This window comes from Ochotona princeps, chromosome 29 (genome assembly GCF_030435755.1).
Source record: "Ochotona princeps isolate mOchPri1 chromosome 29, mOchPri1.hap1, whole genome shotgun sequence".
Classification (NCBI taxonomy): domain Eukaryota; kingdom Metazoa; phylum Chordata; class Mammalia; order Lagomorpha; family Ochotonidae; genus Ochotona; species Ochotona princeps.
In genome coordinates this window covers 13818697-13832612 of record NC_080860.1, presented here as the reverse complement: position 1 = coordinate 13832612, position 13916 = coordinate 13818697, and the positions used below count along the sequence as shown (strand labels likewise).

General features: G+C 54.0%; 1 protein-coding gene across 2 annotated transcripts in view; it reads left to right on the top strand.

Moving 5' to 3' along the window:
• Positions 1–6260: 6260 nt before the first annotated feature.
• Positions 6261–13916, top strand: part of TPST2 (tyrosylprotein sulfotransferase 2) — a 43714-nt gene continuing 36058 nt past the window's right edge. Inside the window, exon 1 of one of the 2 annotated variants that reach the window (XM_058656435.1) lies at positions 6261–6398. The gene's annotated coding sequence lies outside the window, so the exon portion shown is untranslated. The remainder of the gene's footprint in view (positions 6399–13916) is intronic. The other variant, XM_004591945.4, reaches the window with a different exon arrangement.

Sequence of the window (13916 nt, the reverse complement as noted above, 5' to 3'; positions counted from 1 at the left end):
GTGGAGCAGCCAGGGCTCAAATGGGATGCTGACATTACAAGCTGCAACTTAATCCTTAGCAGCACAATGACAGTCCCTGTATCCCTATTATTTCCTTCTGGGTCCAAGTTCAACCTGGAATAACCTGTTGAGCAAGTGTCTTCCAGGTACTGCTAGCTCCCATATCAGCAGTTCACACGGATTGAGGTTATTGGCTGTTACTCCACGGAGGAACTCCTCAAGCAGGTGGGTGTTGCTGAGGTTACCTTCCAGGGTTCCCTTGGTGGAGGATGGAGAAGATGACATTCCTGGCGGAATAAACAGTAGGCTATTACCTCAGGCAGCACTTTGGCATACAAGACTCAAAAGGTGTCTCTTCCTCAAGATTTGCCATCTGTTCAACATTACCAACATGAGGTTGGGAGGGCTGTGATATGAATGCGGCACCCTTGGGCTGTGCCCTACCTGCACAGCCAGATGTGACAGGTGCAACACCACGCCCAAGGGCTCGGAAATTGAGAGAGCCAGCCTTGAGCCTAAGCACAGCTCACCGAAGCAGCAGCTTGGTGCTTGTGTGGGCAGAAGAGGGAGGAAAGGGGTGCTGAACGTGATAGAAGATGGAGCTGATAGGCTACTCTGTGGTTTCCCTGAGCTGCAAAGCGGTAGGTGCCACCTCACCCAGTTTTCAGTGGCATGTGCTCTTTGAGGTCCCGGCCCTCTCACTTCTACCCTCGTTCTCCTAACTCCACCCTGTGATTTACTCAGCATTTTAAACAAGAGCCCAGACTTGCCCAGGAACCAGGATTGAGGAGATGGGAAATTAGATCTGGGGGCTCTCTCTGAAGGGTGTTGACAAAACTCCCTCACTCCTTAAGACTGTTCTTCCTTCGCTTCTGAAAGACAACTGTCATATGTCCACTGGAGCCCCACGTCCTGTTGCTGGGATTGCACAGCCCCAAGGTTCCCTGATTCTCCAAGATTCTGTCCTTTATTCCCCAAGCTTCTAGGAGTCTCTCGTTCCAAAGCAAGGTGCATTCTTGACAGTTCCAGCTGTGGAATTCCGCTTTAGCAGACCTGAGCCTCACAGAATTGACTCCCACACTCCTCAACCCCAAGCTCATTTTGCTAAGATGCCTGGTGACTTTATAGCTCCAGAAAGGACACAGGAAATCCCACCTACTAAAACCCAATTGCTTTCCGGTTACCCAGGATTTTTGCGTTGTCCTGATTGAAATAACTAGTTTGTACGTCTTTGGATCTAACAGTTTTCAGTGCCTCAATCTGGTGAGTCCTATAAAAGGAAGATACACGAGGGAGTCTTCAGTTCCATGAGCCCTAAAATGCCTTTGCATTGGCAGTCCAGCACTTTTGAACTGATCTCAACTCAGACAGTGTTATTTTTCACAGATGGTAACATACCAAAAAACAGTAACAACAACAAAAACCAAGCTCCCATTTGCAAATCAGATCTGTACACTTGGCCAAACCAACAAAACCAGAAGAAGGGAACACATCACATTGTTATTTCTGTATTTAACTTTTTTTTTTGATAAATGTTTGATTCCATTAAACACATGGTACTAACAACCCAGAACATAAAAAAGGAGAAGTCACAATAAATAATACAGATGAAATAAAATGGAAAAGAATAAAACGAAGGAGTCCAAAGGCCAGGACAGAGTGTAATAGGAGAGTCAGAGACCCAGGGCCCCCCTCCCTGCCACCTGTTTTTGAAATGCAAGCAGCTGGCCACCACCTGCAGCAGGATCCCAGAGCTCAAAGCCAAGTCCCCATTTTTGTATTGAAACGGAAACATTGCGTTTCAACTTTATCGTATGCTGGGCATCCTGTGTGTGTGTGTGTGTGTGTGTGTGTTGGGGGGAGTTGTACTGGAGGAAAGCAGTGGAGCTGGACTCCACAAGTAGCCCTGGAGCTCCTGATGTGTGTGTGGGGGGGGGAGGAGGGTGTCACTCTGCATAGTACCTGGGAATCTGTCCAACTTTGTTCCCGAAATACTGGCTTTGCGGCTCAGTGTCTGGGCAGTCTGGGGACTCTAGGTTTATTGTGGTCACTAGGGAGCTGGCATCCAGTGTACGTACATGGTGAAGGCAGGGGACCCATTCACAAAGCCAGCAGAGGTGTTGGTGGTCACCTGGTCATGGACACACACATCCACTGAGGTCAGCTGCTGACGGACGCTCACTGACTGCGTGTTGGGGAAAGGATGTGGTGGTACTGAGAGCGGAGGCGGGAACCGATTTTCTGCCAGGAACATTTGGCATTCACCGACCCTACAACATGACCAGCTTCAATACCTAGTCGGCTATAGACGTATTGAATTTCGAGTCCTGTCTGTGGTTGTCTTGGCAGGGCTGGATCAGATAATTTCGTGGGCCTTCTACATATGGTCAGCAAGCTGGCCATTGCCCACCCTTGTTCTAAAGAAAGGGGCATCTTGTTGAGAGTCACACTGCCATTATGGCCTCCAGGGACCTTGGTGGACATGACAGCAGCTCACCATTCTTGTCCTCTAGGTGACCCTGGGATTCATGCCCCTCCCATCCTGTGGGATAAACAGTTATTAAGGTAACCTGCCACGGACAGTGTCTCATCCAATGCCTGGAACGCTAATGTTTCTTCAGAAGGTGCATGTACATTCAAAGTCAGCTATAGGCATCTTTGCTTATGGAACCCTCCAGAGCCCAGGGATGTGGCTCAGCTGGCTAAGCCTGACCTTTGCAATGCCAGCATTCCACACTGCAGCACCAGTGCCAGTCCCAAACGCTCCACTTCCAATCCAGCTTCCTGCTTATATGAAAAGTACAGGAAGATGGCCAAAGTGCATGAGCCCCTGCCACCTGCATGGGAGACCTGTGTGGCCTTCCTGCATCCCAGTTTTCGCCTGCTCCTGCTGTTAAGGCTACCTGGGAAGTGAACCAGTAGAGAGAAAATCTCTTTCTGTCTCTCTCTCTCTTTCTCTTTCTGACACTGTGCCTTTCATATTATTTATTAGCTAATTAATTTTTAAAGCACTTTTTTCTCCCATGCAGGGTACAGGAATCTTCACACCATATATATATATGGTGTAGTTATTGTAAAGGCAGACTTGCAGAGAGCAGGAAACACAGAAAGAAAAATCCTTCATCCACTGGTTCACTCCCCAGATGGCTATAGTGTCAGGAGCTGAGCTGATCTGAAGCCAGGAACCAGGAGCCTCTTTCGGGTTTCCCACACAGGTGCAGGGTCCCAAGGCTTTGGGCTGTCCTTTACTGCTTTCCCAGGCCACAGCCAGGGAGCTGGATGGAAAGTGGAACAGCCAGGACACAAACTGGCATCCATAAGGGATCCCAGCATGTGCAAGGTGAGGATTTAGCCAATGAGCCATCACACTGGGCCGATCTTCGAGTCTTATGGCCACTCAGAACTACACTTCTGCCTGTCCATCACTAATAAAGCCCTTTCTGGGTCATTCTGAATTTATCCATCTCTTTCATCTCTCAGCAACTTCCGTGGTTGGCAGCTGGTTTACCAACTATTTCCGAAGCACCTGGTTTAGATGCACAGAATCAAAGGTTGCTTTATAAAGCCTGCATCCCCAGCTAGGAATGGTGACCCCCCCAAATCTTTCCAGCATGAAAGAGGAGCTGCCCATCATCCCTGTGCTTCCTGTCCCCTCAAGACGGCCTCCTGCTATCAGTTGAGTGCAGCTTTCATTTGCTCTCCTGTACTGCCCATCACCAGCTGTTGAACTTGAAGCTTGCAGACTCTCTTTCCCCACCTGTAAAATGGGAATAATGATGATAACGCCTCAGAAGCTTGCGGGGAAGAGCAAACGACCGGCTTGAATAGAACGTGTGTGAGGCATGCAGCATGCAGAGCAAGCACCAGCATCCACTGTGGCTGCCAAGGGAGCAGGAAGATCCTCCCCTTCAGTGTCAGAGTGGGAAAAAGCTTTGGAATCAATGCATCTTGCACTCCACGCATCCCTCTTGCTTTCCACAAATATTGATTGCCTCCCAAGGGGCAGGCTTTTGTCTAGACGTTGGGGGAGGACAAAGAAGGAGGCCCCACCCTGAGTGTTCACAGACTATTGATGCCCACAAAGCAAGGTTCTTTCACCTGCCTTCAAGGTCACATCAAATTCCCAGGCTGTGTGGCTCCACGTCAAGATGGCTCTGGGTGCCCTTGTAGGGGTGGAGGGAGGGAGTGGACAGCCAGGCTTCCTCAAGGAGGTGACACCCAGATGGAGACCTGGAAAGGCTAGGGGAGCTGGAGACAGAAATGAAAAGGTGCATTCTAGAAACCAGAGGATCTTTGTGCTGTTCCTCCTTTGCTTCACAACTGAAATCTGCCAAGGCAGACATCTCTGAATGTGGAACAGTCTCTCCACGTCCTCATCCTTCCCCCTGGCCTTGCAATCCCACCCTGGATTATGGTGGCAGCCACCGATCCAGCCGCCCAGGTCGCTCTCCTAGGGGCAGCAGCCAGCAGGCTCTCAGCCAAAATCCCCGGCTAATCACGCCCTTGCCCCGTTACACACCTTGTGTATCTCTCTCCACAGCTGCCAGCGAAACCTCAATGCCGTCTCAGCCCAGGAAAACCTGTGGACCCCCCGATCTCTTCTCTCAGCATCGTCACCACCACCACCACCACATCCTGGCCACTCTGCACTGCCTGCAAGGTTCCACTTCCTTCCTGTAGGACCTTTGCACCTGCTGTTCTCTGTGACCCACACACGCTTCCACAGACCCCTTCTCACCCCTCTGGCCTCAGGGTAAATGCCTTTGACCTTCCCGCCCACCAGGCACCTGGCCAGACATCAGCAGGTCTGGCTGCCCTGGCTTGGATGCAAAGCCCTGGCCTCCTGCTCCCTCTGGAATCCCAGTGGCCCACACACAGCCCTCAGGAAGTGCTGGGCTGCCCCAGTTCAGATGTCTTCCTTTGATTTACGTTTCTCCACCCACCGAAGGATGTCGCACAATAGCCAGCTAGTGTTTAATCTGTGTGTCTATCAGACCAGTCATAGTCTCTACCAGGCTACCAATAAACACTATCTCGTATTTTTTGACGGTTTTCGAGACCAGTAATACGGCAGTTTCATGGATGTGATGGGCTTCGTTTCGCCAGTCCCTGCACCATTCCTTTGAAAGGATCATTCACTGGATAAATGCATGAACGAATGAACCACAAAGGAACCCATGGCTGGCCATGGACATATTACTTCGTGTATCTGTGTGCCTTGGTTTGTTTGTCCCAAGATTTATTCATTTGCTGGTTTGAAAGGCAGAGCAACGGAGAGTGTGTGTCTGTGTTGCCATTTGCTGGTTTGCTCCCTACATGATCGTAATAGCCAGAAAACAGGAAGCCTGGAGCTTCATCCCCATCACCCAACCATCTTCTGCTGCTTTTCCACACCCATTAGCAGGAAGCCAGATTGGAAGCGGAGCAGCCAGGACTCGAATCAGGCTTTCTCACACACCCGTGGGTGTGTGTAACAATGGTTGCTGCTGGAGTTGTTGACTGACACACAGACTGAAGGGAGAGCACAACCAAAGGTTCACGGTGAAGGCCAAGCCTGCCAAGTGCCTTCCACCCTCAGTCCTGCAGGCCTTCGATGCTCAGGCATGTAACACTGGCATTCGGAGGAAGCCTGGAGGAAGAAGCTGTGAATCGGAGGTTTGCTAGGCTAACGTTTCAGCCATTTGGTTGCTGAGTATTAGGGATTCTCGACGCTGGTACTACCACTAGGGCACTCTAGATGTTTTGTTGTTGTTGTTGTTGTTAAGGGGCGGGGGTGCAGAGGGAGGTCTAGCAACATCCACGGGCCAGTTGGCAGGAAACCCACCACCCTCGAAAGGTGTGGCAATCAACCAAGGTCAAGTAACGGGAAAGTCGAACGCGGATGCGTGTGTTTCTGTGCAAGCAGCCCCTCCCTCTTGTTTTTGGGGTTCACCCCAGCTCGGGGAGGAGGGGGCGGCAAGGGTCGACCTTTCTTGGCTTTGGAACACGATTGCACGGCGGTCCATCCACTGCACTGCCTCTAGGCAACAGAGGCCCTTGTGTCCAGCGCAGCGAAAGCGCCTGGCACTCGGGTGCTGCCAGAGGCCACGCCGCAGCTCCGAGGGCAGCACCCAAGCTCCGCCGGCCTCCGCTCTTCCTCTCTCCCCTGCTGCACCTTGCTTGCACTCCGCCGGCAGCAGGAGGGAGGCGGGCAGGGGGAGAGGCATCGGGCGGAGTCTGGCCGGCCCCCCGCCCTTCCCAGCGACGTCACGGCGCCGAGCCCCCGCCCCGGCCCGCGCGGGCACCTCCCCGTTCCCCCTGCCGGGGCGGCTGGCTGCTGGCTGGCTGGCTGGCTGGCTGGCGGAGCGCCGCGAGTCTGGGAGGCGCGCGGGGCCGCCTGGTCGCGCCTCGTCTCCACGGTAAGGATGTCCTCGGGGGGCGGCACGGGCAGCGTGGTGGGGAACCTCGGGCTGCGAGCGTGGGGCGCATGGCGATCGGCCTAGGGGTGCCGAGGAGGAGCTCTCGGTGCTGGCGTCTGCCCTTCCCCTCCCCCGGGCCCGGCGCGCCTGCTCGGGCTCGGCGGGCGGCCGGGAGGATCGTGGCGCCCCGAGCGCTTGCTTTCAGGCGGGGTGCGGCACAGCCCGGAGTGGTCTCTGGGCGCTTCCCGCTCTGGACCGTGTGTGTGTGTGTGTGTGTGTGTGTGTGTGTGTGTGTGAGAAAGAGAGGAGAGAGGCGGGGGGCGCCCGCGTGTCACCGCCTCCGGAGTCCCCAACACCGCCCCGGAGCGCGGGAACCCCCCACCCCCACCTTACCCCACTCGGGCGCGTGCAAGTTAACTTGGAGCCGCCGCCGCCGCCGTGGAGTCCCGAAGTGGAGGCGTGGGGCAATGAGAGGGGAAGGGGGTGCCTGAGAGCCCAGGGTGGCGTGGTGGCGGGGAGCCCTTGGTCAACTTGGAGGTCACACAGGACAGCCCCTACCCACACACACTCTCTCCACACACACACACACAACTTCCTCTCCCTCTCCGAGTTTGGGGGACTGCGAGCAGCAGCGGCGGCCCAGAACGGCTGGGCCCCTAGGACCCTGAGCCTTACCTGGGACAGGGATTCTGGTCTGGCATTCCCAGGGCGGAGGTGGGAGTGCACCTCTGTCCCCACTGCACCCTCCCTTTCTGTGCATGGGTGACTGTGGCCTTAGGACCCTCAGCCAAGATGGGGTACAGCTGCAACTTGCCCTCTGGCCTCCTGCTCCTGCGATCCCTAGGGGAGATCCTGCTGGGGAGAGAGGTTGGTGGGGGCTCCCATTCATCCCTCAGACTCCCGGCCCTGGCGGCAGGCACCCGGTTCTGCCTTGGCCGGGCATTGTGGGGGTGCTTCCACTTTTGAGCCCCCTACAGACAGCCGACCTCTCCAAGCCGCTCAGTTCACTAAACCCTTTGGCATGTCTGTGTCCTGCCCCTTGCAGTCTGTCTGTCTCTCTCCTCACTCACCTTTCGTTGTGGCCAGGTGGCCCCGTGGTTAGGCCAGGCTGCACATAGTTGTGACTCACTCCTCTTTTCTAGTTCAGCGAGGCGGCCCGAGCCAGTCATTGTCCCCACCGCTGAGCCTGGTGTCCGTGACTTGTCAGGTTGGGGTTGTTGTCCTGTCTTCCAGGAATTGTTGCCTCATTTATGAGCCTTGGTATCCTGCCCCCTCAATGCACTTAATTCCTTATTATGTATCTTTCATATCCTGTTTTTTTTTTTTTTTGCAAGATTTATTTATGGCTATTGTAAAGGCAGATTTACAGAGAGGAGGAGAGACAGAGAAAGATCTTTCATCTGCTGGTTCACTCCCCAGGTGGTCGCAGTGGCCAAAGCTGAGCCAATAGGAAGCCAGGAACTTCCTCTGGGTCTCCCACACTGGTGCAGGGTCCCAAGGCTTTGGGTTGTCCTCAACTGCTTTCCCAGCCCACAAGCAGGGAGCTGGATGGGAAGTGGAGCTGCAGGGATATGAGCTGGCATCCAGGTGGGATCCTGGCACGTGCAGGGTGAGGATTTAGCCACTTGGTGTGGTGCCGGGCCCCTACCCTTTTATTTTTAAGGTGCTGTCATATACAGGAACATTTTCTGAATGAATTTGATTGGAGAGACAGAGAATTCTCCAATTCACTGCTTTGCTCGCCCAAATACCAGCAACAGCCAGGGCTGGGCCAGGAGCTGGGAACTCAATCTGGGTCTGACGTGTGACTGGCGGGAAACTCCACTGCAGGAGCCAGCACCTGCTGTCACCTAGGGGGATGCCCGCTGGCAGCAGCTGGCATGAACGCCAGGCAGCCTGATGTGGAACGTGGGCTTCCCAAGCGGTGCCTAGTACCCACCTTTCAGACGTTATTCTTTTCTATCGGTGTCATTAGACAATCCACAGAGCACCCAGAGTCAACTTGGGCAGTGTACACTCCAGTGGCGTTGAGGATTTGCACCGAGTTGTGCAACCATTACCACCGTCTAATTTTAGAACCTTTTTGTCATCTCTGAAAGCAGGCCAATGCCCATGAACAGGCACTTCCCGGGTCCTCCTGGCCTGTGGTAGCCACTCATCTGCTCCCCGTCGCTGCCCGTACCAGGTGTTTCTTGTCAAGGGAACTGTGCCCCAGAGCGGTCTTTTTGTGGTGTTCCTGCTCGCGTAGGACCCTGTTTCCCGGGTGCATCCGTTGTAGCACGCACCAGCACTCTGTCCCTTTAGTCCTAAGTGACTTTGCATGGCTGAATACTATTTCCCTGTTTGGGCAGAGCACAGGACTATTGATCCCTGTTTCAGCGGATCACATTTTGGGTGCTGCTTTTTTTTTTTCCACTGTGAATATTCCTGGTGTCGGGGCAGACATGGGTGTTGGTTGCTCTTGAGTTGTAGGTCTTGGGTTCCAGTGGGTGGGTATTTCCCACAGTGGCTGCACTCTGGTTCCCAGCCGTGGGCACTGTGGGAGAATTACAGTCATCTCAACCACAGGTTGTATCCTCTGGGGACTGTTGTCTTCCTGGGAGATCACTGGCTTTGATGTGCTAGTTATGCGTTCATTTTGTTTAACATATGTTTATCTGAAAGGCAGACTGGCAGATCTTCCACTGATGGACTCCCACAAAGGGTGTGGACCAGACTGAAGCCAGGAGCCCAGAACTCCCATCTGGGTCTCCCTTGTGTGTAGCAGGAATCCAAGGACTTGGGCCGTGATCTGCTGCTCTCCCGGGTGCATCAGTAGGAGACGGGATCAGAAGTGGAGCAGCTGGGGGCACGGCTGGCATGATGGCACAATTGGCTAATCCTCCCCTTGTAGGCACTGGGATCCTGTATGGGTGCTGGCTCATGTCTCAGCTGCTTTATTTCCTATCCAGCTCCCTGCTTGTGGCCTGGAAAAACAGCAAAGGATGGCCCAAAGCCTTGGGACCCTGCCATCCGTATGGGAGACCCAGAGGAAAGCTCCTAGCTCCTGGCTTCAGATCAGCTCAGCTCTGGCCACTGCAGCCATGTGGGGAGTGATCCAGCAGATGGAGGATCTTTTTCTCTGTCTCTCCCTTCCTTCTGTGGATCTACCTTTCCAATAAAAATAAATAACTCAAAAAAAAAAAAAAAATAACCACCAAAACATACAGCATCCAAGACTGGAACCAATGCGCCCAGAGGGGATGTGTGGGCATCTCAGGTGGTGGCTTAACCATCTGTGCAACCATTCCTGCCCTCATAACTGTTATTATGATACTCAGGACATTAAGTATCTCATTGGGAGGTTGCCAGGGACCCCTCCCCTTCACCCCACGCACCCAGTGAGAGAAGCCGAGGTGAATGCTGCTAAGTGGGTAGCCGAGGTCACATGGGTAGCCGAGGTCCCACCTGTGATGGTACCAATTGCTTCCTGATGCAGGGGGAGGCAGTGAGGGAGCTGCAGGAGAAGGAGAGGCGGTAAGTGCTCGGAACCTGCCAGCCTGGCGTTCCCCGTGACATCCCAGAACTAGTGGAGAGCCCAGGACCCAGGGTGTGCGTAAGTCCACAGCACGCAGAGACGGCCAGTCCCTCAGCCCTGACGACAAACTTGGGCCTGGCTGGGCCTCCCCTGAGCCTGCCTAGGGCCACTGCGATGGTCACACTCCTCCGTGGCCAGCCCCAAGCCTGAGCTAAGTGGTCCTGAGTTCCAAATGTACCCTGGACACACAAACCTCTTCTCTCCTCATCCAGGCCAGTCTTGTCTGGGTAGCAACCCCCAACCCCACAACCCCTCCACCCCCACTGCTGGAGCCTCCTCTCTCTCTTCCCTTGGACTTTTTGCTGCTTTCTGTTTGCTTTCGGGTAAGTCTGGAGCCCAGGTAGGGCAAGGTGCTGAGTTCCTTGAAGGGAGTCAGTTCTGTGGCGAACCCCTGGTCACCTGGTTCAGGAATTCAACTTCCCCTTGCCCGGCCACCAGCTTCTTTATCACCTGTGGGCACCTGCTATCTGGGAGGGACCTTGCCATCACACCTCTAGCTGTGTTCGCTGGCCCTCCTGCCTTTATTTTTTAAAGATTTATTTATCTTATTAGAAAAGCAAGTTTAGAGAGAAGGATAGACAAAGGGAGAAACATCTTTCATCTACTGGTTCACACCCTACATGACTGCAACAGCCAGAACTGAGCTGATCTAAAGCCAAGAGCTTCTTCCGAGTCTCCCACGTGGGCGCAGAGTCCCAAGGCTTTGGACGCTCTGCTGCTTTCCCAGGCCACAAGGAGGGAGCTGGTCAGGAAGTGGAGCTGTGGGGACAGTGGCTATATGGGATCCTGGCTCTCCTTCTTTTTGGTACCCTTGCCCCTTTTATGAAGGTCCTGGGCTCCCATGTATGAAGAAAAGCAGCATAAGGGAGTGGGGCTGTCCTTCTCTGGGCCTCAGTGTGCCTTGCTGAAGAATGGACGGGGACCCATCAGGACCTCGGACTCAGCAAGGTCGTTGACAGACCTTGTAGATGAACGTGTAGCCACAGTGGCCTCACGTCCTGGGGGTGGGGACCACAGCATGCTTTTCTGAAAACTTGGATGTGGCTAGGGATGGCTGTGAGTTGCCACAGGGCACAGGGACCACGGAGGAAGCATCGCCACATGGCAGCAACTCCCAGCCTCCCCAGGGGTGGCTCCTGCTGTCTGCAGACGTGTGGTCCACCCTGTCTGTCTGGGACCCGCACTAGACAAAGTCCAGGATGCCTGTCCCCCTTGGCAGGTCTGCCCTACCCTCGGGAGGGTTCGCAGGAATGAGTCACTCAGAGGAGGCCACGGGCTGGGCCAAGCCCCAGACATTGCAGGGGAGGCGCTCCAGAGGCAATCCTTGCTTGCTTTGGGGGAGCATCTGGGGACGCCAGCCCTGGGAAAGGGCTCCATGTCATCCTGTGTACACGCTCAGGTGGCAAGTGCCCGCATCCAGCAGTCCCTTGACCCAAGCTGCAAGCGGCACTGTGTGAGCAGGCTGGTCACAAGCAAGGAGGCACGGCCTGGGTGAGCATCCAGCTGTTTCTCCTAGAGGTGAGGTTGGGATTCTCACTTGGGCTATCCTCTGCTGCTTTTCCATGCAATGCTTGGTCTTTTTTTGTTTTATTTTGTTTTGTTTTAAATAAGTAGTTGTGATATTCTCCCATACTTTCCCTGCTGTGCTATTCTGGGACATCAGAGGCTGGCTAAGGCCTCCTGGTACCTTCTATGCTGCCATCAGCCCCTGGGACTTCTTTTTTTTTTTTTTTTTAAGATTTATTTATTTGAATGAGGGAGACAAAAGGAAAACAGAGCTCTTCCACCTGCTGGTTCACTCTCCAAAGAGCCGGACCAGGCTGGAACCACGATCCAGGAACTCTCTGGGTCTTCTATGTGGGGTGGCGTTTACGCTTGTGGCAGCTTGCACTAGCTTCCCCAGGTGCGTTAGCAGGGAGCTGGGTTGGAAGCAGAGTCGCTTTTTGCAACTCCAGCCAACGCCCTTATAGGAGATGCTGGTGTTGCGAGTGGCGGCTTAACCCGCTGCACCGTGCTCTTGGGTCTTTGACAGACACAACCTTCACCCTCGTTCCATGCTTCCTGGCTGGGGAGCCTGTGTGTTGGGGTCCCTGGGTCCCAGTCTGTAGGGTTTGGGTGCTCACCGAACCCATGGGAGCATATTTGAGACTCACAGCCCTTGTGTGTATATGGCCAAGATCCCCACCCAACTGCACAGCCCGTCTAGAACACCAACTATCCCACACCCCTTGTCTATCCCTATGGGATCCCTGGGCTGCACACCTCACTGAGTTCCTCTTTCTGGAAGTCACCTGCCAGGCCTCCAATCCTCTGCTGCCCTGCTCCAGTGGCTGCCTGCAGGGGGTTCCCATCTGCCCCTTTGCTGCATGGAGAAGCCCTGAGCTGCCAGCTTCCCCTGATACACACACTCCACTACCGTTGCCCCTGGCATTGGGACATGCTCCAAAAAGTTGATGAGTGAGGGCACGTGGCAGGCCCTCGGCTAGGTAGAAGGATGTAGGATTTCAGAGGCAGCGAGGTCTTGATTTTTTAAAAAAATATTTAATCATTTTTATTGCAAAGTCAGATATGCAGAGAGGAGGAGAGACGGAGAGGAAGATCTTCCATCCGATGATTCACTCTCCAAGTGGCCGCAATGGCAGAAGCTGAGCCGATCCAAAGCCAGGGGCTTGGAGCTTGTTTCTGGTCTCCCACGTGGGTGCAGGGTCCAAAGGCTTTGGGCCATCCTGTACTGCTTTCCCAGGCCACAAGCCGGGAGCTGGACAGGAAGTGGAGCAGCCAGGACACGAACAGGTACCCATAGGGGATGTCACACTTGGAGCTGGAGAATTAGCCAGTTGAGCCTTCCCCAGACTGCCTTTCTAATCAGCTTCTCGGGAATCCCCCACTCTGGCTCGGCTGAAGACCGTGCTTGGCTTAGTGAGGACTCCGATGAGCAGGTGGCAGGCGCCATCCCACTCCACTCCTGCGGATAGTTCGATTGGACATCACGCTTGTGTCCTGTCTCTGGCTGCCTTCACATCGCAAAAGCAGCATGGAGAACAACAGTCCCCCATCTGCGGTCTCACTTTCCACGGTTTCAGCCACCCCCGGCATTCACAGTCTGAACAGACGGCAAGGAATCTTCCAGAAGGCAACTGTTCCTAAGGTTAAACAGAGTGACAGGGAGGGGGCAGGAGTACCTCACACGGTCTCACTGTGTGCTGCTGGGGTGGGGTGGGGAACACTCTGTCTACACCATGTGTCTGTGTGACGTGTGGCCATCGTGGTGGTCAGATTCCCCACCCCTGCCCTGCTGTCTCCGTGCTGTGCCCTAGTTACCCACATCTTATATCATCTTGGCTCCCAAAGCATGATTTTTCTGGATTGTGACTTGTCGTTAGTCTCTGCCTGAACACACGTTCTATGCCTTAGCAGAGAGATGTGTGTGTGTAGGAGCAAGCATAGTACCTGCAGGGGCTGGGGCTTAGGAAGTGTTCCCTGTGGATTGAGAAGACCTCGTGGGTAGGACCCCTGGGGCCTGTTGTCTGCTCCTGGCGTGCTAAGCCTGCTCACTGCTGTTGGGGTCGTTGCTTGGGTCCTTTTGGGTTCTAAATCCTGGTGACGTGGTGGGCATCTGCTCGTAATAGAAGTAACAGTGTCTGTAGTTGGTGCCGACTGGCAACTTGGCTATTTGGCCTGTCTTTTTTCCTAGCCGTTGGTCACACGGTTGGCTCCATTTTACAGACTGGAAAACTGAGGCTCAAAGAAGCTGGGTCCCTGGCCTGGCATCAGTAAGCAGATGAGGCCAATCTAAGCCATTTCATTGGATTTCTATTGGACTGAAGCATTTGCTTCCATCTTTCCCGGAGAAGAGAGAATTTTGTTTTGATTTTTATGTTTTAGCATGTTCCGGCACCTTCTTTTATTTTCTTATTCATCCATTTTTCCCCTTGACTCGT